Source organism: Megascapheus bottae, chromosome 3 (genome assembly GCF_031878675.1).
Source record: "Megascapheus bottae isolate mThoBot1 chromosome 3, mThoBot2.hap1, whole genome shotgun sequence".
In the NCBI taxonomy this organism is placed as follows: Eukaryota; Metazoa; Chordata; class Mammalia; order Rodentia; family Geomyidae; genus Megascapheus; species Megascapheus bottae.
This window is the reverse complement of record NC_143511.1, coordinates 300,050-326,055: the sequence shown is the minus strand read 5'-3', so window position 1 is coordinate 326,055 and position 26,006 is coordinate 300,050. Positions and strand designations below refer to the sequence as shown.

The following is a 26,006-nucleotide window of genomic DNA, read 5'->3' as shown; positions in this document are numbered from 1 at the left end:
CAGGAAGGCAAGGTCAGCATTGGCTTTTGTTTTTGCTTTGGTTTTTAATAGAAGCTGAGAAATTTCATCTTTTAAAAGCACTTGTCTACCTCGTACACATCACCTTTTCAATAAAAATTAAGAAAATAAATAAAAGCATTTGTTTTCCTTAAGAATTCAGCAGATTTAGGGATACAAATTTTAAAATTACAAAATATTGTTTACTTATAGAGATGAAAGTTTTGGGAAAATTATTCATTGTATTGAAATAATGTTCTTATTTTCTCAGTGGAAATTTTGTTTGTTCATTTTCTTTTTGCAAAACCATGCTAAGTCTGTCAGCGCTCTACTACCAAGCGATAGCCTAGTCCCATCTTGGTATGCTTTCTTTTGGTTTCTTTCCATTGCATTCTTGCTTTTCTTTCCTTTCTTTCTTTCTTTCTTTTTTTCTATTCAAGTGGTAGCACTCCACCACTTGAGCCACACTTCCAGTCCATTAGATTATAGGAGATAGACTCACATTGGCTCTTCTGCTGGAGCTAGCTTTGAGCTGTGATCCTTAGATCTCAATCTTTTGAGTAACAATCAAGAGCTATAAGTACCCAGCCCCAGTTTTAGTGAGATTAATAATGAGCCTCTCTCCATGTCTTCAAATGCCAGGGTTTTTTGTTTGTTTTTTCATCCATACTAAGTTTTGAACTTACGGCTTTGTACTTACTAGCCAGGTGGTCTACTGTTGAGCTGTACTTCCATCCCATAAAAGTCAGTTCTGATACATATAACATTTTCACTTTCTTTCTGGAGTTGACCTTCCACTGCATAGAAACACTGCTGTGTATGTCTACTTTTTTTCTTATAATATTGAAATTTGAACTCAAGATTTGAACCTCATGCTTGTCAAGCTGAACCATGCCTCTAGCCATTTCTTTACACTGGTTATTTTTGAGATAAGGTCACACTTTCTGCACAGGCATTTGCCTGGACTTCTATTTCAGGCTTAGTTGGGATGACAGGCACAAGCAAACGTGCTCAGATTCTTTCTACTGAGATAGAGACTAAGACTTTTCTGCCCAGGATTGGCCTGAAACCTCAATTCTTCTATCTCAACCCCCCGCTAGTTCAGGATAACAGGTGCATGCTACCACTCCTAGATGTCAATTGGAGAAGGGTTTCTTGAATTTTCTGCCTGGGCTGGCATTTAAAGATGATCCTCGTCAAAAAAAAAAAATCCTCCTCTACTTCCAAGTAGCTAGAATTGTATTTGTAAGCCATTAGCTTCCAGCTCAGGACCCATTTTGAAATATTTATCAATAACACACAGGTTAAATATAAATATATTGTTATGCATGTTCAATTTTATTAGAATCATTAAATTTTTATTCAAATGAAAATATGGATATTTTAGGCTAACAAAGGTAAACATCCAAAAAACAACTTTTAGTCTTGAAAACTTTTTACTTCATGACTAGCAAGGATTACAGGTGTGTGCTTACTGTAAATATTTCTAAAAAATAAAATAATATGTGATCTCTGTGAATGTTTCTTTTACTTAGCATACTGTGTCCAATGTTCATCTGTGTTATATTATGTATCAGTATATCATTTGGTTTTATGACTGAAAAATATTCTATTATACAGATATACATTTTTCCCCTGAAATCTTGTTTTTACCTTGCTACTCAGGCCAAACTTCAAAATCAATCCAAAGCTAGAAACAAAAACTAAAGAATTCTACTTGATTTTCTTCCTTCCTTCTTTCCTTCCTTCCTTCCTTCCTTCCTTCCTTCCTTTCTTTCTTTTATTGGGGGGGGCAGTTCTGGGGCTTGAACTCAGAGCCTGGGCACTGTCCTTGAGCTTTCTTTCTTTTTTTTTCAGTTTTGGGGCTTGAACTCTGGGTCTGGATGCTGTCCCTGAACTCTTTATTTCAAGGCTACCACTCTACCACTTGAGCCCCAGTACCACTTCCAGTTTTCTGGTGATTGATTGGAGATAAGTGTCTCATGGACTTTAGTGCCCAGGCTGGCTTTGAACCATGATCCTCAGATCTCAGGCTCCTGAATAGCTAGGATTACAGGCATGAGTCACCAGAGCCTGTCCAGTCCTTGAGTTTCTCAAAGCTAGTGCTCTACCACTTAAACCACAGCACCACTTTTTCTGTGTACGTGGTACCCAGGAATCAAACCCAGGGCTTGGTGCATGCTAAGCAAGAACTCTACCACTAGTCCACACTACCAGCCCTTTAATTTTCTTGCTTATAGGAAATATCACATTTTATTTATCCATCAGGTGAGGAACATAAACCATTCTTTCTTTTGGCTGTTACTGAATGGTTGTTAACTTGTCCAAACAAGTTTTTCTGTGGACACTTGTTTTCATTTCTTTGGGAAATAAACCTAGATGTGGCATTTTTTAGTCATATGGCAACTGTTTATTTTTTAGAGTCATCATTTTCCATAGTTTTTATATCCATACCACTTAGATAACCATCAACAGCATATTAGTATTCTCCTTAAATATAATCACCATTTTTGTGATTTTTCTCTTTCTTATTATTCAACTGATAAATTAAATTTTTAATTGTATGTAATAATTGCCTTTGTGTTATTTTATAATGTACCTGTTATAGTATGTGGTGTTATATTCAAATCAGGTTACTAATTTTGTCAAACACTTGGGGTGTGTTTGTGTGTGTGTATGTGTGTGTGTGTGTGTATGTACAGGTCCTGGGGCTTGAACTCAGGAATTGGGTGCTGCCTTTGAGCTTTTGTTCAATGCTTACTGCTGTACCACTTGAGCTATTCCTCCTTCCTCCATTTCTAGTTTTTTTTTTCCTTTTCTTTCTTTTTTTTTTTTTTTGGTTAATTGAAGATCACTGGCTTTCCTGCCTGGGCTGGCTTAGACCACAGTTCTCAGATCTCAGCCTCTAAGTAGGTAAGTGCTGGGCTTTACCATTTCTTTTTTTTTTTCTTTTGCCAGTTCTGAGCTTGAGCTCAGGGCCTGAGCACTGTCCTTGGACTTTCTCAAGGCTAGAGCTCTACCACTTGAGCCTCAGCACCACTTCTGGCTTTTTTCTATGTATGTGGTACCGAGGAATCGAACCCAGGTCTTCATGCATGCTAGGCAAGCACTTTAACCACTAGGCCAAGCTCCCGGCCCCGGCTTTACCATTTCTTTACTGACTTTTTTTCCTGTCCTAGGGCTTGAACTCAGGGTCTGGGTACTATTCTTGGGCTTTCTCAAGGCTAGTGTTCTACCACTTTAGCCACAGTACCAGTTATAGCTTTTTCTGAGTAGGTGGTACCAAGGAAGCGAACCCCGGGCTTTGTGTATGCTAGACACACACACTCCACCACTAGCCCATGTTCTGGCACTTATCATTTCTTTAATCCATAAATATCAGAATCCTTTTTGAAATATTTATTACATAATTGCTTTCCATTGTCACCTTACTGAGCAATAGTGCACAAGAATTTCTTACCTCCCCCCAGCTGTAACTTGATACCTATTAACAACCTTCTCTACTAAGTCATCCTCCTATGCACCCATCTCTGATAACCACATTCTACTCTCAATTTCTTTTTTTTAATATGTGGATACATTTATTTATTGATTGATTGGTTGATTTCTTCTGCCAGTCTTGGGCTTAAGCTCAGGGCCTGAGCACTGTCTTTGGATTTTTCTCAAGGCTAGAACTCTACCACTTGAGCCTCAGCACCACTTCTGGCTTTTTCTAAGTATGTGGTACCAAGGAATCAGACCCGGGTCTTCATGCATGCTAGGCAAGCACTCTACCACTAGGCCAAACTCCCAGACCTCTACTCTCAATTTCTAAAATCAACATTTTAAGATTCCACATATAAATGAGATCATGTTGTATTAGCCCCTGAAGCATGGTTCATCCACTTAATATAATGATCTTCAGTTTCAACCATGACATTTTAACTGACAGCATTTTATTTTTATCCAGCCAATTTGTATTTTAGTGCACTATAATTTCTTTATCTGTTCACTAGTTTACAGACACTGTATAGTCATGTACTCATGGGAGTACATATTGACTGATTTACTTGAGGGAAAAAAGGGGTTAACCCTGTGTTCTCCATTAGGGGGAGGAGGTAGGTGTAAATATCAATTATATTCAATATCAAAGATATTCAATGAGACTGGGGTGCTCAGCTTCTGTCCTGCCTTGGGTTAAGTTGTGAGCCCAAGTAAAGAGTGAGAGTTCTTTGGCAAAAGCAACTTTTAAGCATTTGTTTCATACCCACTTCTTTTTAGGAGTCCACACTGTAATTGGTCAGTGTCTGTTCTTCCTTTGTGTGTGCAGATACTGAGGCTTGCACTCAAGGCCTAGGCACACTCCTTTAGGATTTTTTTTGTTCAGGGCTGGACTTTACTACTTAATTAAAGCTAAGAATTCCACAGTCTTCCCCAGCTGGTTTTGAATTGTGATTCTCAGGATGCAGCCTCCTGAGTAACTAGGATTACAGCTTTGAGCCACAGTGTTTGGCAAGGGTCTGTATGGCAGATTTTGTCCACTACTAGAAACTGCTGTTCTGAAAAGGGGTATCTAATTTCAAGTTTCTTTCAGAGATGTGACCTAAAACATAGGTATATCTTTTGTCCTTGTCTTGCCAAAAAAACCAATTCATGTTACCTTCTGTATTGGTAACATCTGCTTCCATCAACGTCCTTACAGAGGGGTACTCCATAGCCTTTGCCTTTTCAAGTGCTTCCCATTTCCATGTGATTCCCTTCCTAGGCAATATAATGGACTAAATGAAGAATGAAAGCACCCAGTGACCTCTGAGTCTCACAAAAATTTACCTTTATAAGAGAGAGGGAAGATTTGTGCTTTATCTGTTACTGTGTGCAGACTCAAATAGGTCTTACCTAATTAGACTATCCCTAGGAACTTTATAGACTACAAAGGGCCTTGAACCCTGTTGGCATTTGCAATCCATCTTCTCAGGCATAGTAGCTCAGTCATTCTACTGAATCCTATAAGCATCTAATCTTCAGTAATTAGCGCAATATCAATATACTGGAACCAGGGCTTCATGCATGCTAGGCACACACTCTACCACTAGGCTGCGCTCCAAGCCTGTCCCTGAGCTTTTTTGCTCAAGGCTACCACTCTATCACTTTGAACCAAGGTGGTTTTCAGGTGGCTGTCCAAAGTTGTTTAGCTGCTGTGCCAATGGAGCTTGTGTAGATGAGACTCAATCGTCTTGAACTCAATTTTTCTGAGCATCGAGAGATTGACAGTATGATGAGTCCTAGGCTCAGAGATTACAGTGTTTTGAAAGGCAGGAAACTGTCTAAAAAAGAGGTTCCCAGGGGCTGGGATTTTGGCTTGCCTAGCATGCACAAAGACCTGGGTTCGATTCCTCAGCACCACATACATAGAAAAAAAGCCAGAAGCGGTGCTGAGGCTCAAGTGTAGAGCTCTAGCCTTGAGAAAGTCCAAGGACAGGGCTCAGGCCCTGAGCTCAAGCCCAGGACTTGCAAAAAAAAAAGAGGTTCCCAAACTTTCTTGATATATGGGGCCTCCCAGATTCTCAGCAATTTATAAGTGAAAAGAAATACCTTACAATTCCCTTCCTTAAGAACTTTAGTCCAAACCAGGCATTGGTGGCCCTCATCCATAATCCTAGCTACTTAGGAAGCTGAGATCTGAGGATGGAGGTCCAAAACCAATCCAGACAGGAAAGTTCATGAAACTTTTATCTCCAGTTAACCACCAGAACACTGAAAGTGGAGGTGTGACTCAATTGGTAGAGTGCAAGCCTTGAGCAAAAAAATTTCATGGACAGTGCACAGGTCCTGAGTTCAAGCCCCAAGATGAGCACACACACACACACACACACACACACACACACACACGTTCACACATACACATACTATAATGCAATAATGCATTATACACAAATAATGCAATAAGTATGTCCTAACAACTTTGTACTCATTTGAAAATACAGTACTTATGTAGGACTGCAGTATATTTTAGTGGTAGAAGATTTGCGTACTATTCATGAGGCCCTGGATTTGATCACCAGTGCCAGAAATAAAGGAGAGGGAGAAAGGAGGTGAAGGGGACATTACAGGACTTATAAATTAAAGAGATAGTAGCAGAGAACCAGGGAAGGGGTGATCTTGTCCCAAAAGAAATATACTCTCTTATGTAACTGTACCTCCTCTATGCATCATGTATATAATAATAAAAATTAATGAAGAAGTAATGTTTTATTTCATTTCCTTAAAACCACAATCACATACTAAGGGAATATTGTGCTGGTTATAGACTCTGGACAACTCTTCAGACCTTGGAAACAGATTAAATATCACCACATTCCTTTCTACTTCTATTTTCATCAAACATGTAAAATGTACTACTTTGCACTCCAGGGCATTGCAGGGATCTTGATTCTAAAATTATGTATGTATGTATGTATGTATGTATGTGTGTATGTATGTATTGTGTGTGTATGTATGTATGTATGTATGTATGTATGTATGTATTTACTGTTGGTCATGGGGCTTGGATTATGGGCCTGGGTGCTGTCCCTGAGATCGTTTTGCTCAAGGCTAGCACTCTTTCATTTTGAGCTACAGTACCACTCTGGTTTCCTTGTGGTTAATTGGAGATGAGAGTCTCACGACTTTCCTGCCTGGGCTGGTCTTGAACCATGATCCTCAGATCTTAGCCTCCTGAGTAGCTAGGATTATAGACATGAGCCACTAGTGCTCGGCTACATCTTTATTTTTAAAAAGGACTTATGATTAAATTCTTGTAAGTACACTGTTGGGCTTCTCAAACTATTACTGAGCACACAACATGCTCAGTAATGGAAGATGCTGGATAAGCCTCTCTTGCACTTGATGGCAGAGTCAGATTGGTCCCAAGCTCCTGACTTGTATTCACCGCTGAAGGGCTTCATTTAACACATGCTTTGGAGGATCATATTTTCTTTATTGGTGATACTAGGGAATCAAACCCAGGGCTTTGAGTTTTTCTGCACTACCACTAGAGCCTGGCCCTCAGAAAGGGTCTCCCACTGTCCAAGTTGGCCTTTAACCATGATCCTCTTATTTCTACCGTCTCTACAGCTGGGACTTCAGGACCAGCCAGGGTTCATATATTTTTTTATAACTCAAAATGCAGTCACAAATGTGAGTGAACTTAAGATTAAGACAAAAGATCTGGAATGTCATTTGGCCTAGCCCTGCAACTCTTGCCATTCTGCCACCACTGATGGGACTAACTGCCATATCCAGGCCAGTTAGGTCTCCAACAGGCTATGTAATTCTTACATTTCTCTGAAGCTGAGGTGAGAAACTTAGGTGACAAATGAAGTATAGCATTTGTACAAATCTTCAGAGCCATCTAACTCCTCATCTTCACCCCTGCCAGCCTACCTTTGACACGCATCTGTGCGTTATCTCATTGGAATGGTCTTACCTGCCCTGGCAGGGTCTCACACGCACACAAATACACCAAAATGTTCCTGAATTTAGGACAGTGAAACGGGCTAAAAATGGGCCTGAAACCAGATGCTAAGTGGATCTCCTTCCTTGTAATTCTAGCTACTCATGAGATCCAGAGGATCATGATTTGAAGTCATCCTTCAGGGAAGAAAGGAGAAAGACGGGGAAGGAGAGAGGAGGTAAAGGCCCAGAGGAAGGGAGGGAGGGAGGGAGGGAGGGAGGGAGGAAGGAAGGAAGGAAGGAAGGAAGGAAGGAAGGAAGGAAGGAAGGAAGGAAGGAAGTTGTTGGGGTGGGGAGTCTGGGGAACTTTTTTGCCCAGGATGGCCTGGAACCGTGGTTCTTCTGAGCAGCTAGAATTACAAATGTAAACCACCCAGGCTAGCTGGTGCTTGAGTAGGACTGTTTCCTAAATATCCGGCTTTCTTTTTCAATTGTGCGCCCCCCCCCCCCATAGACTTCTCTTCCAGTCCTGAACAGCTGAGTCCACAAACCCGGGTGCACTTGGACAGCTTTGCAGAGGATGTAGCCAAATTAAAACCCCAACTCCCTAACCTCACCTCTGCGGGGGTCAGATAGCCCCTGCCCCGAGCCGCTCTCCCGGGCTCCCAGTCGACCTTCTTTCCGGCCCCACCCTTCTCACTCTCACTGTGCTACAGCTCACCCTCCGCCCGCCCCTCTAGGCCAAGCCCCTCCCGCCCCGTTTCCTCCCTCCCATCCGGCTCACAGCCCAAGCTCCTCCCCGCCCCTCCCATCTAGGCCCCGCCCCCTCGGTAGGCTCTCAGCCCCGCCCCCATCTAGAGCCCGCCTCGACGTAGCCCCTCCCAAACAGGCTCGCAGCCCCGCCCCCCGAGGCCCCGCCCCCGCCACGCCACGCCCCTTCTCCCACAGTTCCTCCCCGGTGCGTGTAGGGAGGCCGCGGATCCCAGACCTCTTCAGCGGCCGGCTGAGATGGCTGCTCCGATTACGCGGCAGGTCAGCGGCTGTGCGGCCACCCCAGCTCCAGCCGGCTCCGAGTGCGGGCAGCCCCTGGCGGACGCCGTGGCCGCACTGCCGGTGCTGGACGCCGCCGGGGAGCGGGTGCAGTGCGGCGCGCTGTTCCGGGAGCGCCGGGCGGTGGTGGTCTTCGTGCCGGTGAGTGCGGGCTGCTGGCGGACCTCGCCCGCGGGCTGGGATAGAGGGGCCTTCGGGAGCCGGGAACGCGGGGCCCAGGGGCTGGGAGCGGCGGGAGTGCTGGCGGGGAGCGATGCTGGGGGCTTTCGGCAGGCCGGTGGGCTGGCTGGCCTTTCCCTTGCAGGCCACCAGGGGCTTGGGAACCCAGCGGTTCTTCCTTCATGTCGCAGTGTAGACACACAGCCACCTACCTGCTCCGCCAAGGCCATTTTCCCCAGAGCAGCCTGGCAAGGACCGGTGGGGCCTGATGATGATGATGAGGAGGAGGAGGAGGAGAAGGAGGAGGACGAGGAGGAGGAGGAGGAGGAGGAGGAGGAGGAGGAGGAGGAGGTGGTAGTTGTATCAAAGGGGTTACAATTCCATAAGTCACGTTATAAGTACAACGCCTTTTGATTGCTGTCTGATAATATCCCATCATTCTTTGGCACCCTTATTTTCCTATCCTTCTGGGAGTTGTTTAGTGCTTTGACGCGTAATGGAGAACCTAGTCTCTTTTGGAACCTAATGTTGCTAACTTGACTTTTTGTCCTTGTTGGATTTCAGCATTTCCTGTGTTATGTCTGCCAAGAATATGTCGAAGATTTAGCCAAAATCCCCAAGAGTTTCTTATAAGTAAGTTTTCTGAGGGGGGGGGAGGGAGGGAGGGAGAGAGAGAGAAGCGTTGATCTGTTTCTAAGCACCTCATGAAAATCGTCTGTAATTTGTAAGCCTAGAGGGATGATGTGCTGGTGAGAGGGGAGGAGGAGGGCGGGGTGCAGGGGCCTCACCCCTGGAGCAAACTCTCACCTCCTGAACTGGAGAGACAGATCACTGATCCATTTCTGCTCTAATTTGTTGCTATCTGTTGTGAAAATACTATAGAATTAATAATTTTGAAGTTACTTAGTAAACTGCCTGTTTTCAAAAAATAATAGTTCCTATCATTTTATGTTACATTCTAGGCTTTGTTGTTGTGTTGTTGCTTTGTTTTGTTTTGTACAGGTACTGAAGCTTAAACCCAAGATCTGGGCACTATCCCTCAGCCTTTTTGCTCAAGACACAGTTTCACTTCTGGCTTTTTTGATGGTTAAGAGATAAAAGGCTCATGGACTTTTCTAGTTAGGTTGTCTTCAAAACATCAGCTTCAGGGGTGGAGAGTTTGGCCTAGTGGTAGAGTGCTAGCCTAGCATGCACAAAGACCCGGGTTTGATTCCTTGGTACCACATACTTAGAAAAAGCCAGAAGTGGTGCTGAGGCTCAAGTGGTAGAGCTCTAGCCTTGAGAAAGTCCAAGGACAGTGCTCAGGCCCTGAGCTCAAGCCCAAGACTGGCAAAAAAAAAAAAAATCAGCTTCACATCTCAGACTTCTGAGTAACTAGGATTACAAATAGTTTTTCATTGTTGGTAACTATTAATTGATCTTGAAGATGTCTTACAGTAGATTCTGTCAGTTTTTCCTCCAGCATAGGTTCAGCAAAGGTTTCAAATGAAGGGATTGGGCAGCCATAAAACTTAAAAGTAAAAAGTATGTTTCCGTCAGACCTTCATCAGTTGGGATATGAAAAAAAAAAATTGATTAACTCTACTTTAGTGGAGCTTTTTTTGTATGCCAGTATTGGGGCTTGAACTCAGAGCCTGGGCACTGTACCTGAGCTTGAGCCATAGCTCCACTTCTGAATTTTTTGGTGGAGATAAGAGTCTCACAGACTTTTTTGCCCTGGCTGGCTCAAACTGCAGTCCTCAGATCTCAGCCTCTTGAGTATATTTATAAATTTTGCAGTTTTTATTATGTATATCTTTTTTACGGAACATGTAATTATTGATTTTTTGAAGGAAAAATGAGACAAAATCTTATGCAGTCTGGCTTTGATTTTTCTTCTGTATGTCTTTCTTTTTGTTGATAGGATGTTTTGATGTTTTGATATATTTTAATCTTAGAGAATGATAAGTCAAGCTATTCATGTATCTTGAAATAACACTTAAAATCTATTACTGTTTAGCAGTTTTTAAATATACAGTATTAGAAATGTCACCATGCTGTTGGAAGATTTCCAAAATTTTCTTCTAAAACTTTACCTTAGGAGCAACATCTCCCTGACCCCTCTCACTTCCCACGCTCTTTGATAATCACTATTCTCTTCCTGAGAGTTTGATTCCATATATAATATGAGATTGTGCAGCATTTGTCATCCTGTATCTGGATTAGTCTATTTTTAATGACTTCCTTCAAACTATTCAAATTATTTGTAGTACTAATCTTTTAATAGAGATTAATGGTTTGCATATTATTTCCCCCTAATCTATGGGATCTCTTTTTTACTCTGTTTCTTTTGTGGACAAAAAAGCTTTTTTTTTTTTGTGCCAGTTATGGGGCTTGAACTCAGGGCCTGAGCACTGTCCTTGGACTTTTTTTTTCCTCAAGGCTAGCACTCTACCCTTGAGCCACATCACCACTTCCAGCTTTTTTCTATATATGTGGTGCTGAGGAATCGAACCCGGGTCTTCGTGCATGCTAGGCAAGCATTTTACCACTAGGCCAAACTCACGGCCCTGTACAAAAGCATTTTAATTTGCTGCAACCTTGTAAGGTCTGTTTATGGTTTTGTTGCTTATGTTTTAGGGATTGTATCCAAAAAGGCATTGCCCAACCAGTATCATAAAGCTGTTTCCCCGTTTTCTTCTGATCATCTCGTAGGTTTAGGTCTCAGTGTTTAAGTACTGAAATCCTTTCTGTGAATTAAATATTTTAGCAAAAATTTCTATGTATGCAAATTTCTTTTAGGCTTGACTCATACACTTCCATTGTTTTTCCCATTCTTCTAGAAGCCTGTAGGTGGCATTAGAATGAAACGAGTTGGCTTAGAAGATGTGGTATAAAGTATGTTTCTAATAATATGTACATTCTCTTTTTCTTCTAAAGGAAGCAAATGTCACCCTTATAGTGATTGGACAGGCATCCTACCATCATATTGAGGTAAATACCTTGCAAGTTGATGAACAAATAGGTTGAATCTGTTTCAAATATAAAAATTACATTATTTGAACCATTGGGTGGGTAAAAGCTAAATTAACTATTATTTTCATTTAGCATTTCTTTGCTCTCATAAAATTTCCAACATTTTTCAGCCTTTCTGCAAACTGACTGGATATTCTCATGAAATCTATGTTGATCCTGAGAGAGAAATTTATAAGAGATTGGGAATGAAAAGAGGGGAAGAAATTGCCTCCTCAGGTAAGACATAACATGTCTCATCTAAAACAAGCTAGTGGTCTTTTCTTCTTACACATTTGCATGTATTTGTACAGGGAAACAAGTAGAAGATTCATAAATTAGACTAGTTTATTAAGTTCTAATAATTGGTTCAGAGATGCTAGCCAGTATAATGATATATTAGTCATTTCCTAGTCTGTGATTGAACATCTGAAATAAAGAACTTAGGAGGAGGAAAGTTTCTTTTGGTCTCAAGGTTTAGCCCATGGTTAGTTGGCTCTATTGCTTTTTGAGTCTGTGGCAAGGTTTGGGGGAGGGAGGAACATGTGCCGGGGAAGGCTTTTTCACCTCATGATAGCCAAGAGGCCCAAAGAAAGAAGAGCCAACATCTCAATGTCTCCTTCAAATGTACTCCTTCCATGAAGCCCTACCTCCTGATGGTTCCATCAGCACATGGGATCTAACAAAGACCTTTTTAGGATGCTTCTAAATCACAGCAAATGGCAAAGGAGACTGATTACTATTAAATAGGGGGAAAAAAAAAAGCGCTGAGTGTGGTGGCTCACACCAGTAATCCTAGCCACTCAGGAGACTGAGATCTGAGGATCAAGGTTCAAAGTGAGTCCAGGTACAAAAGGACCTGAGACTCTTGTCTCCAGTTAACCTCTAGAAAATAGGAAGTGGGGTTTGGCTCAAGAGTAGGGTGGTAGCCTTGAGCTGAAGAGCTCAGAGACAGTGCCCAGGCCAAGTTCAAGCCCCATGACCCACAAAAAAAAAAAAAAAAGCAAGATGTAGAACAGTGTAAATAGGATGATTCCATTTGATGAAAATAAAATGTTGTAAGCATAAAGATTTGAAGTTTGTAAAGGTATGTAATTAATGAAAAGGTTTTAAAAGATATTGCAGTATTAACTTAGTCTAAGTGTGAAAATAGGCCCTTTTTAAAAGGCTTTTATATATGCTATAACACTCTACCAATGAACCATACCCCTAACCTTCATGTTTTTTATAAATATTTTACTTTGCACTAGGGGCTTTGGGCAGCAGGACAGGTCCTGTACTACTTGAGCTATGGAATCATGTAAGAATTATGTAATTATGTAAGTAAAAGAAAAATAATATTGCCAGGCGTCAGTGGATCATGCCTGTAGTCATAGCTACTCAAGAGGCTGAGATCTGAAGATCATGGATCCAAGCCAGCTTAGGCAGAAATGTCCCTCTGAAACTCTTGTTTCTAATTAACTGTGAATAAAGACATGGTCCCTGTCTTTCAGCGGCTTCGCTGTAAGGGCTTGTGGCTTCTAATGGAGGAAGGCTGCAGATAAGGGGTGATGGGGAGAGAAGAAGCTGGGAAAGCTACTCCAGGAGGTGAAGTTTTGGGTCACTTGAAAGGAGTTAGGTGAAGGTATAGAAGAATGCCTTAGTTTAGATTTATACTGAGGTCAGTGAAGGCAGTCATATGGTTAAGACATTCACATACGCAGTATACTCAGAGATTTAAGTTGTGCGAAACCAGAGATTGTGGGCACTTATCTTGAAGGCCTCAGCTTGTGGCCTCAAGTAGAGATGGGTCTGGTCTATTTATGAAGTCGATTGTTTCCTTTTGTTATTTTAAAGAAAGCAGCCTTTATTAAAATGATGATAAGCAAACATAAACAAGAGTTTAGTCTCTCCTCCATCAGTAGAAGAAATTGTAAGAGTACATAGCCTTATTTTTTGTTGCACTATGTTCATGTGCGGTAACAGAATCCCACATGTGTAAGTTGATTTAGCACTTTAGATATAAACTGTGAATTTCTCTTCAGTAACACCTCATTCATTGCCAAAATAAAGATATGAAATTGTAAAGAAAACAGATGAATTTGAAACCAATACATGTTTTTAATTATGAAGGTATATTTGAATCTTTATTTTAAATATACATTGTATACCACAGGTAATATGTAATGTAATACATATACTATCTGTATTATACAACTATTAATTTATATAGTATATATCTATATCTGCATAAAATTTATAATAGGTTATACAATAAGGCATATAGTACATAGACTATACCTACATTTAACTATATAGCATATGTTTTGCTTTATAATGTCAAACTAGTTTATTGTCAAACAGCAAGTATTAGATTCTCAAACATTTTGTGAGTGTGTGTATGTGTGTGTGTGTGTGTGTGTGTGTGCACGCGCGTGCATATTTGTGTATTTGTATGTGGTTAAAATGGCTTGAACTTAGGGCCTGGGCGTTATGCCTGAACTTCCTTTGCTCTGAAAGCCACTGTTCCAGTTTCAGCTTTTTTGGTAGTTTAGTGGAAATAAGAGTCTCACAAACTTCCCTGTGAAGACTGGCTTCAAACTGTGATCCTCAGATCTCAGTCCGAGTAGCTAGGATCACAGGCATGAACTACCTGTGCCTGGCTTCTCATAAACATTTTTAAAGTTTTCTCTCAACAAAGCATGAAATTAAGGATTATTCTCCAAATAGTCTTAGTTGAAAATTAAATCACCCAAGACATATATATTAATTATAATCTAAGATTAATTGTCCCCATTTTATAAAGACAAAGAAAGTATAGCCTATAAAGGTGAAAGACTTGATTGATTTGAACAAACATGAAAAGCACTTTTACATATAAAAACTAAGTTCACAGCCGGGCCCAGTGGCTCACTCCTGTAATCCTAGCTACTTAAGAGGCTGAGATCTGAAGATTGCGGTTCAAATCCAGCCTGGGCACTAAAGAATGTGAGACTCTTATCTCCAGTTAATCACTAGAAAATGGTAAGAGGGGCTGTGGCTAAGGGATAGGACAGTAGCCTTGAGCTGAAGAGCTCAGGGACAGGGTCTAGGCCCAGAGTCCAAGCCCCATGACTGACAAAAAAAAAAAAAAAAGCAGAATTCAGGCCAGGTGCCAGTAGCTCATGCCTGTAATCCTAGCTACTCAGGAGGCAGAGAGCTGAGAATCACTGTTCAAAGCCAGCTTGGGCAGGAAAGTTCATGAGACTGTTACTTCCAGTTAACCACCAGAAACCTAGAAGTGGCACTCTGGCTTAAAGTGGTAGAGTATTAGTTTTGAGCAAAAACAAAATAGGTCAGGGACAACCCCCCAAGGCCCATGACCAACCCTCCCACCCAACCCCCTCTCAAAAAAGAAAATAGTAACTTAACCTCTTCTTTAGACATAAGGTGATAATCTGAATTTCTGAACATTTACTGTAGCTATAAAATCCTATAAAACCGTAAAACGTAGTCTTTTACATCTCTTAGAGAGCCTGAATTTATCATGTGGAAAGATGGATGCTCACTTTATATAAACATGAAAGAATTAGAAGAGAGAAGAGAAGCATAGGATATTAGGAAACATTAAGAATCCAAAGCTGAGCGCTAGAACTCACGCCTGTAACCCTAACTACTCAGGAGGCTGCGATCTGAGGATCACAGTTCAAATCCAGCCCTGGCAGGAAAGTTTATGAAACTCTTACCTCCAGTTAATTACCAAAAAACGGGGAAGTGGAACTGTAACCCAAAGCGGCAGAAGCTCTAGCCTTGAGCAAAAGAGCTTGGGAACAGTGCCTAGGCCCTAGGCCCTAAGTTCAAGCCTCACAACCAACAACAACAACAAAAAAAGAATCCAGACAAGTCAAAGGCTGCATAGTCACTGTGATACTACTACTACTACTATTACTACTAATACACACACACACACACACACACACACACACACACACATATTTCAGGGTTTTTTGGATTGTGCCAGAACCAAGCACAGAACTCAGGGGCCTCATACTCTTCCTCAGCTTTTTCATTCACAGCTGGTGCTCTACCACTTTAGACACACCTATAGTCTAGCATTTTGTTAGTGAGTTTAGAGAGAGAGCCCAGCACTGGTGGCTCATGCCTATAATCCTAGATATTCAGGAGGCTGAAATCTGAGGATCAAGGTTCAAAGCCACCCCAGGAAAGTCCATGAGACTCTCATCTCCAATTAACTACCGGAAAACTGTAAGTGACTCTGTGGCTTGAAGTAATACAGCACTAGCCTTGAGCAGAAGAGCTCAAGGACATTGCCCAGGCCCGGAGTTCAAACCCCACAACACAACCAACTTTAAAGAAAAGAATATTGATTGGCAATGAAAGGATTTGAAACTGCAGGGAGAAGGCTTGATCTGACCCTGGTGGGGGTGTGGGGAGCAAAGCTGGTGTGGTTTTAAAAGCAACTTTACTCCTGACAAGCTGCCTCAGACTTCTAAAATACCCCCAGAGATGGCAGTTTCCAGCTGCACACAAGAAAGAAACTGGATTGTAATAGAGCAACCAGAAATCAGAAAATGCTCCTCTTATTTGGAATTCAACACAGTACACTCTGACTTCATCTCTCATCTGATCATGAGGACCTGGCTACCTGGATCTAATACTCTTGGCTTGTGAGCGTCTGAAGATCTGTCCTCGTGGCTGCTCTCAAGAGATGGAGTACAGCCTGCAAAGTAAAGATGAGTTCAAGTATGGTCACCGAACAGTGCAATCATTTGCAAGCCATCTTTGCTTCCCGGTACAAAAAGTTCGATGAATTCTTCAAAGAACTCCTTGAGAACGCAGAGAAATCTCTGAACGATATGTTTGTGAAGACCTTCGGCCACTTATACACACAGAATGCAGAGCTGTTTAAAGATCTGTTCGTGGAGTTGAAGCGTTACTATGTGGCGGGGAACGTGAACCTGGAGGAAATGCTCGATGATTTCTTGGCTTGTCTTCTGGAGCACATGTTTTGCTTGGTGAATTCTCAGCACCACTTTACCGATGAGTATCTGGAATGTGTGAGCAAATACACACAGAGCGGCTGAAACCCTTTAGGAATGTCCCCCAGAAATTAAAGCTACAGGTCACTTGTGCTTTTGTAGCAGCTCGTACTTTTGCTCAAAGCTTAGCTGTGGCGAGAGATGTCATGGGCCAGTGGTGAACCCCACAGCCCAGTGTAACCAGGTACTCTTGAAGATGATCTGTTGTTCCCATTGCCGGGGGCTCGTGACTGTGAAACCTTGTTACGACCACTGCTCCAACATCATGAGAGGCTGTTTGGTGAACCAAGGGGATATTGATTTCAAATGGAACAACTTCATAGATGCTATGCTGTTGGTGGCAGAGAGGCTTGAGGGTCCTTTCAACATTGAGTCGGTCATGGATCCTATTGATATGAGATCTCTGATGCCATCATGAATGAACATGCAGGATAACAGTGTGCAAGTGTCCCAGAAGGTTTTCCTTATCCATGGACCCTCCAATCCCCTCCCAGCTGGACAAATTTCTCATTCCATTTCCGAAAGTCCCTTCAATGCCTGCTTCAGACCTTATCATCCAGAGCAGTGCCCAACCACAGCAGCTGGAACTACTTTGTGCCAACTGGTCACTAATGTCAAGGAGAAACTGAAACAGGCCAAGAAGTTCTGGTCATCTCTCCCTAGCAATGTGTGCAATGACGAGAGGATGGCTGCAGGAAATGGCAACAAAGATGACTGCTGGAATGGCAAAGGCAAAAGCAGGTACCTGTTTGCAGTGACTGGAAATGGCTTAACCAACCAAGGCAATAACCCAGTGGTTCAGGTAGCCACTAGCAAGCCAGACATGGTGATCCTTCATCAAATCATGGCTCTGCGGGTTATGAGTAGTAAAATGAAGAATGCTTACAACAGGGAATGATGAGAGACCGAGGACTAAAAACCCCGACATCAAACAATCTAAGATATTATAAAAAAAACTAAAGGAAAGCACAGACGAAAATATTTATGACATATATGACTGACAATAAATAAACATGTAGAATATATAATGCTTATACAAATCACTGAGGGTGGTGGTACATACTTGTACATACTTGTAATCCCAGCTACAGGGGAAGTATAGATGGGAAGATGGCTGGACCAAGGCATGTCCAACTAATAAACATGGAAAGGAGCTAAACAGACACTTCTTAGGAGAGGTACATATAGCCAATAAATACGTGAAATGCTCAACATCCCTTTGATTTGCTGTAGAGGAAATGAAAATCAAAACAATAGAGATTCTATCTTACTGACGTCACTGTGGTCACCATCAAGAATATAAACAACGAATTCTAGTGAAGCAGCAAGGAAAAATAAATCATTATATACTGTTGTTAGGAATGTATATTAGAGTGACCACTATGGAAGTCAGGATGAAGGCATCTAAAATAATTAAAAATAGAATCTATGGCCTAGTAATACTACTCTTAGGCATTAATCCAAAAGAATGTAAGACAAGATACAAGAAAAGCACCTGTATTTCCAAGTTCAGTGCAGCTCTATTCACAAAAGCCAACCTATGTAAATATCCCAGATGTCCTATAATCAACAAATAGATCAAGAAAGTATGATATATCCATACACACACAGTAATTTATTTTCTGGGCAATGATGGATTTGGAAAAAATAATGAAGTATTTTCAGAGACAAGGAGCACAAGCCTTCTCTCATATGCAAATCTTTAACTTGTTTTTTTTTGTTGCTTGTACAGAGCCTTGAATCAAGGATGTTGCCCCTTAGCTTTTTTGCTGTCTACCACTTGAGCTATAACTCCACATCTAGATTTTTGGTGGTTAATTGGAGATGAGAATATCACATATTTTCTTGCCTGACTGGCTCTGAACATATATGTAAAGTATGCTATGCAGTGGATATGCTATAAAGTGGCATAATGCCATCAAAAAGTTAACAAAAACGAAACTGAAATGTGTCTTGACTACAGCAGGTGGATGCTGTGGAGAATGGTGGGAGAATGTACACATCAGACTCAATGTTCACATGTGAAAATGGAACTTGGAAACTTGATGGGTGGGGTTGAGATAGACGGGAGGGGAAATGGATAGAGGGGAGAATGATGTGTACAAGAATGCATTGTTGAATCAAAACTATTTGAAGGTAATAACATATAAAAATTGGGCAAAGTGAGTGAGACAGTTCACAAAAGGCCTTCTGGATATCATGAGCGATATAGTGAAAAGATGCCCAATGCCAGTTATTAGAGAAATTCAAATAAAAAATCATAGTGGGGTATTATTACAAATGTATTAAAGTGATAAAAAGGGAAAGGACTGATTATGCTAGGTTCCAAGAGGTGAATGTACTTACATAGTGTTCCCTGAAGGTTTACATATTGGAGCCTTGGTCCCCAGATGTGCACCTTTAAGGGGAGGGGTCTAGTGGGAGGTGACAAGTAGTTCTTGGAGGCTATGGTTAAATTCCTGTGACAGGATTATAATAAAAGCCTGAATCTGTCTCCATGGAGTCTCCCTGGCTTCTTGTTTGTTGATCAAATCTCTCACGCACATCCACCTGCTGTTTGTTGGATTTCTATGAGGTTGAACTGATAAATGGTCTTGAACTTCCAAATCTGTGAGCTGAGGAAACCATTTTGTTCTTGCAAGTATCTCCTTATAGTAACAACAACAGCAAAAACAAGATTAATCCACTAGGGTATCCAGTGAATGGAGAAATGGGAACTCTAATAGACTGACAAAGCATAAAATGTGTGTAACCACTTCAGAAAACAGCTTGGTGATTCCTTTTTTTGTTTTTATCGTGGGGATTGAACTCTGGGCCTGGACACTGTCTCTGAGCTCTTTAGATCAAGGCTAGTGCTCTACCACTTGAGCCACAGCACCACTTCTGGTTTTCTGGTGGTAAATTGGAGTTAAGAAGCTCATGGACTTTTGTGCCTGGGCTGGCTTTGAGTGTGGATCCCCAGATCTCAGCCTCCTGAGTAGTTAGGGTTACAGGCTTGAGCCACTGTCATCATTGTTGTCGTCATTTCCTCCTCCTCCTCCTCCTCCTCCTCCTTCTCCTCCTCCTCCTCCCTCTTCCTCCTCCTTCTTCTCCTTCTCCTTCTCCCTCTCCCTCCTCCTCCTCCTTCTTCTTCTCCTTCTCCTTCTTCTCCGTCTCCTCCTTCTTCTCCTTCTCTTCCTTCTCCTCCTTTTCCCCCTTCTCCTCCTCCTTCTCCTCAGTTGTGGGACTTGAACTCTAGGTCTGGGCACTGTGGCTGAGTTCTTCAGCTCAAGGCTAGTGCTCTACCACTTGAGCCACACTCCACTTTGGCGTTTCCTTTAAAGAGTTAAAACACACCTAATTGGCACACCTAAGTATTTACAGGTTGTAGGACAAAATATTCAAAATTAATTTATTTCTACCAACTTGTGAAAATAATTGAAAATGAGAATTTAAGGTAAGAATTCTAATACTATAAAGAAGTTAAAAATCTAGATAATAGGAAAGATACTCATGGCAAATATTCAATTGTTCTACAGACTTGGTGTAATCATTGTAGAATCCTAGATGACACGTGTTTCTATAAAAACTACTATAGATATTTGCCTAGCACAAGCTAGGCATGTACTCTATCATTTGAACCATACCGTCAGCCCTGTATTTCCTTTTCAAGAAATTTGCCTAGGCTGGCCTCAAATTTTTGACTCTTCTGACTCTGTCTCTTGGATGGCTGGGACTAACTACAGGCATGCTCCACCATGCCTGGGTATTTCTTTGAAAAGTGCAACAACAACAAAAAATCATCATGGATATGACTATATATTTACTAAAGGGACAAAAATGAAAAGGACGGATGATGCTAGGTTCTAGGAGGGGAATGTGCTTGCAGAGTGTCCTCTCAAGGTTTATATATTGGAGGTTTGGTCCCCAAATGGCAGCTTTGGGAGATGGGTGCACCTTTAACTGCCAAATGCATGCCAAAAATTGAAAGGAGAGATTAAAAACACCTACGATCATAGACTATTATTCACCACAATCAAAAAAAAAGATGGGAGCAATCAAGTGTCCTTTGGGGGATGATTGCACACAGAAAATATGGTATATACATACAGAATATTTACACACAGTGGAGTGTATACAGAAAATAGGATATACACACAGGAATATTGGTCTGGAAAAGGAAGGTAAGAGGCAGGCGATTGGGCTTCGCTTGGGGCGTTCCTGAGACAGGCCTGGGCTTGCTCCGCAGGGCCTCCCCAGAAACCCTGACCCCCATGTTCCAGGCTGCCCTGAGAGTCTGGTTGGCCTTGGGCCCCTTCGTGGCCTGCGGCCCCCAGACCCCAGCTGGCCCCGAGATGCCTGGAGGCCCCGGGCCACCCCTTTTCCCCTGGCTTCCCCGTCCAGGGTCCTGGGCTGCCCTTGGGAGCGGCCCTCCGCAGGGTTCCACCGGGCGCCCCCCATCCCCCAGGGCTCCCGCCCCCGGCAGATCCCGGTCAGCCAATGCTTGTAGAAGCTTCAAGAAACTCCTGTGAAACACCGAATCCGTTATTTCTGGCGGTTCCCCCCCACCCCGCCCCAGCCTCGCAGGGCGCAAGCGCGACTCCTGAGGCAGGTGGGCGGGGCGGGGCCAGGGAATCCGCGCAGCGGCGGCGGCTGGGGGCGGTGCGGAGCTCCGGGGGCTGTGGTGCGCTCCGAGACCGGCCCGCTCCCTCGCCGCCTCGCCCGGGGCTGCACCCGACCGGATCTAGATCCCAGCCCGTCTCCTGCGGCGGTCCGCCCGACCGGGCTGGTCGACCCTCAGCCTTTCCCGGAGACCTCGCCTCAGGCTGTCCCGAGATTCCCGCCGGCCCTCGGCCACCGGTCCTGGGATGCCCTGACACCCGGCCGGCCCTCGGCGCCTGCCCCGTTACCCCGAGGCCCTGGGCAAGGCTTTGGCAGGGGCTGTCTGGAGATCCTGCCTGGCCCTCCCCTCCCAAGCTGCCTGCGGCCAATCGGCCCCTGGTCCGCGGCTTCCTGGGGCGGCTCTGAGATTGCGGCGGGCCCTCGTGCCTCCCTCCCCCAGTCCAGGGCTGCCACGAGACCCGCTAGCCTCGGTCCCGACCTGTTCCAGGCCTTCTGTGCCCCCCTCCCCTCCCGCCTTATTCCCAGGCTTCCTCAAATCCTATCCAGAGCTGCCCTGGGTTCTGGACCAAGCACCCCCAGGGGTGCAGCCTTCGTTTCAAGACCCTGCTCCCTCCAGACCCGGGTCAGTCAGCGACTCTGGAAGCTCGACCAAAGTCCCTCTGTAAAATGTTCGTGCGTATAATGCTATTTCTGTCTTGTTGTTGGACTTGAACTCTAGGCCTGGTTGCTGTCCCTGTACCCCTGGAGCCACAGGGCCACTTGCAGTTTTCTGGAAACCAGCCAGGGCTGGTTTTGAACCAAAATGCTCATATCACAGCTTCCTGAGTAACCAGGAATACAGCCACCGCACCCAGCGTGGCCTTGCTGGAGACAGGTGCATGGTGACAGAGCCAAGGGAATTGAGCAGCGGTGGCAAAAGCAGTGCTGAACCTGGATAGTCTGCAGCTGAGGTGAGTGATGGGGGAGAAGGGGAGCCATACAAGTGTGTGCTGATGAAGCACGCAGCATGGCCTGCTCTGTCCCCCTGCTTCTAGATTGGAATGATCTGGTTCCCAGAAGTTGCACATGCACTAGTTTTGTTCTACTGGATTAACCCAGGCAGATGTCAGGGTTGTATGTAGGAGAGAAGAACTGAAAATGTGAATCACGTAAGGTCCTGGCAAGTGAAAGGCTTTAGGCTTGGGAGTGGGTGGGCAGAGTCGAGCTGCCTGTGACCACATGCATTCACGTGTCCATCCTCTCTTCCCACCCCATATTTGCTTTGTGCTGTGTATGGGGAGCTGATACTACAGTTCTTAAGTGGGAAATTAAGAGGTAAACTAACGTTCTTCTCTTAACCACCTTGAGAACAGGTCTTGCTGTGAACCTTACGCTGGCCTTTGGACCAGCTGTCCTCCTTCCCCATCTTCATGAGTGTGTGTATTATGGGCGCCTGGCTCATTTATTTTAACTTTATTTTTTGATAGCATTAGAGTTTGAACTCAGGACATATACGGCTTTAACCCCTAAATCATCCCCCAGTTTTTTTTGCCTTATTTTTCTTTTCTTTTTTCTCCCCCCGCTTTTTTTTTTTTGGTCAGTTATAGGACCTAAACTCTGGGTCTGTGCATTGTCCTTGAGCTCGTTAGCTCAAGGCTACTGCCCTACCTCATGAGCCACAGTGCTACTTCCTGTCTTATTTTTCTGATAGGTTCTCATTTCCCCTCTTGAAACTTGATTCTCCTACCTATGTCTTCCAAGGAGCTGTAATTATAGGAATGAGCTGTCATATTTGAAAGGAGTCTAATTTCTAAAAATCTTTTGAAATACCTTGGTGAGAGGAGATTTTAGGACAAACTTCTTTGTATTTTACTCTAAACTTGATGATTAGCTTAGCTTGTTTTGCATTCTGATTATTTTCATTAATTTATCAGAGAGAGCAGGAAGGAATAACCAAATCCTACAATGGCCGCAAGATCTTATTTGTGTAACATTACCTCTGCTCTTTCTTCTCTGCTTCTATGTCTGTTTAGCCTGCTTTGAGCTTGAGTGATATACCAGATTGGCCTTTCTACTACTGTTAACATAGAACTATAAATTAGGCACACAGATTTGCCTTTGACTTCAACAACAAAATGACTTTTATTGCAAAGACTGATACTTGTGTAAACTTTTCTTTGCACTGGCAATTTTTAGGATGTCACAGCACTTAAGTTTTAATATTCAGTGTGTTAGCAGCATGGATTTCTTTGCTTTGATTACTGTTCTAATTTTATATCTTAGATTCTGGAACATTTCAGTGGGCATATCATTGATTCCTGAAGTCTTTTCTGTATATCAGCATTTCCTCAATCTTCATCTGAGGTTCTGCTTTTGTGAGGCTTGTTGATTGTGGATGTGTAGCTTTAAGTCAGAAGGAGTGGTAGACTGTTGTATAACCACTGGCCTTGTCCTGCCTTTACACACCTTGTTTCTGACTTACAGAGGCCATAGTTTTGTGGGTGTGCTTATGAGGGATGTGTCATGGGATTGCTGACCACCTCTTCTTGTGCGCATGCAGGTGGGTTGTCACACAGGCTTGGAGGTGAGTATGTATGCCTAATTTCCTTTTGTAAACAGACAGTTCCAGATGAAATAACTGAAGAGTGTGGTTGTGGGCTCAGAGGGGCTTTAGGGTAAGGGGTTATGCAAAACTCTGCAGTCTCTGACAATTGATGGGCATGGAGTTTGATGCTGACCTTTCTTTCCCTTCCAGAAGGATGTTGGCTATGGAAGACATGGGGAGAACACCACCATCTTTTACACCATGAGGACTTGGATCCACTTCATTTCCTAGACAGTTGAAGGAGCATTTTTTCTGGATTTGTCCACTTCTGTCCCAGGTTCTCTGCAGATGCAGTATCTTCAGAGCAAGCAGGTGAGTTGTGTGTGCCCGGTGAGGTCTCTGGGTAGAAATCTGGCACAGAGAGACCTGGTCAAGTCCTATATAGCTCAGGTAAGCAGCCAGAAGGGGTAGACTGGTATAGGATAGTGTCTGGGTGGACACTTAGGCTTAACTATGGCTTGTTCCCATCCTACATAGTTGATGTGGGTCAATATGAATTGAGCCTAGTGGCCAGCTATCTGTCCTCCAGATCTCATCCTAGGTGCACTGACATATTTGGGGTGATTGTAGGGGGCCAGGGTATGTTGTGAACCGTCGTTATAAAGGCTGCCTCACCTGGTGAGTGCTCTTTTCCTGGTAAGTGAGTGCTCTTCTCCTGGTGAGTATCCTGTTGTTGGGAGTGCTCTCATCCTGGTGAGTGCTCAGCATTGCGCTCCCACCCTTGGACTGTGGATGCTGATGACACACTTGGAGAGCCTGGGAGGAGGAGCACCAGTGTGTCCTCTCCTTTCCTGAGGCGATTATGTTATGAGCATAGGTGTTCATCATCATTGTGAGAAAACCAAGGAGAGAAGCGGGACTGGGTATTTCACTGCATCAACCTGTGGAGGGTCATTTGTGGACTGATTTTTATTTCTTTTTTCCCATCTGGGCACTACCCTTGAACTTTCTCAAGGTTAGTGCTCTACCACTTGAGCCATAGTGACACTTCTGGCTTTTTCTGTGGTACCAAGGAATTGAACCTAGGGTTTTGTTTAAGCTAGACAAGCACTCTACCACTAGGCCATACTCCTGGCCCAAGTACAGTCTTTGACACTAGGTCTTCTCTATTCCTTTTTGGTGTTAAAACATTTCTGTGAGTGATAGGTGACAGTTGTGTGATTACTGGTAAAATAAGAAGTTGATAACCTTTGTCTTTAATTGATATAAAATGTAATTGAGCCTGGCACCGGTGGCTCACGCCTGTAATTCTAGTTACTCAGGAGGCTGACATCTGAGGATTTCAGTCAGAGCCAGCCTGGGCACAAAAGTATGTGAAACTCTTATCTCCAATTAACCATCAGATAACTGGAAGTGGTCCTGTGGCTCAAGTGGTAGAGGTCTAGCCTTGAGCTGAAATGCTCAGGGACAGCACTCAGGCCCAGAGTTGAAGCCCCACAACTGAAAAAAAAATGCTGTAATGGATGTAAATATCTGGGGATTTATGGCCTAACAATTAAAGCTAAAGGATTCTGGAACCTAAATTAGATTGTGGTGGTGGTCACTGCTCATTGCAGGTTGGCATCAGAAACTAATGCTGTACCAGAGAGGTGGTTGTCATGACCACAGACCTGTTGGCGATCTGGCTTTGATTGTGTCCTTCCTGGTTGCCATTCCTGTATCACTCCCTGAGTGGCAGTGAGGGACCAGAGGAGCAGGTCTGGAGAAGCTGGGGTGCAGTTGAGAATGTATATCTTGCTGGCCAGGCCTTCCTCCTTTTAGGCCCTTTGAATTGGAAGTATAAGGCATATACGCTTATCATGTCTTAGTGTGTGTAAAGAGAAAGAAAGTACATTCTCTTTGGGATATATTTAGTGCCCTAGAAAGATGGAAATGTGAATCAGGTGAGCCTGAGCCCTTGACACACCTGTCCTCCCTGGGTGGTAGGGCCTACTCGTCTCTGCAGAGGCTTAGACTTGGCATAGAAGTGACAGCTGAAGGCTAGTGGAGGTGAAGGGTAGAATTAGGCTCCCCTGGATAACAGTGAGGGAGGCTGAGATGAAGGAGGACTAAGGAAACAAAAGTCATACATATTTGGAAGGATTGAGGAGATGCTGTCTGCTGGCCAGGTGGGGTCTCAGCTCCCACTGTCACATTGCTCTGAGGCTTTTGTGAATTGGCTTGTAAACTCTGGGGTATCCAACAACATCCTTGGC

General features: G+C 43.4%; 1 long non-coding RNA gene and 1 pseudogene across 1 annotated transcript; both read left to right on the top strand.

The window, feature by feature from the left end:
- Positions 1–9,179: 9,179 nt before the first annotated feature.
- LOC150064745 (uncharacterized) lies at positions 9,180–11,832 on the top strand. Its single transcript, XR_016534711.1, has 3 exons — positions 9,180–9,249; positions 11,536–11,589; positions 11,742–11,832. It is a non-coding gene; the product is annotated as an uncharacterized LOC150064745 (long non-coding RNA).
- Positions 11,833–13,552: 1,720 nt separating this feature from the next.
- LOC150064744 (glypican-4 pseudogene) lies at positions 13,553–17,523 on the top strand (annotated as a pseudogene).
- Positions 17,524–26,006: the final 8,483 nt, after the last annotated feature.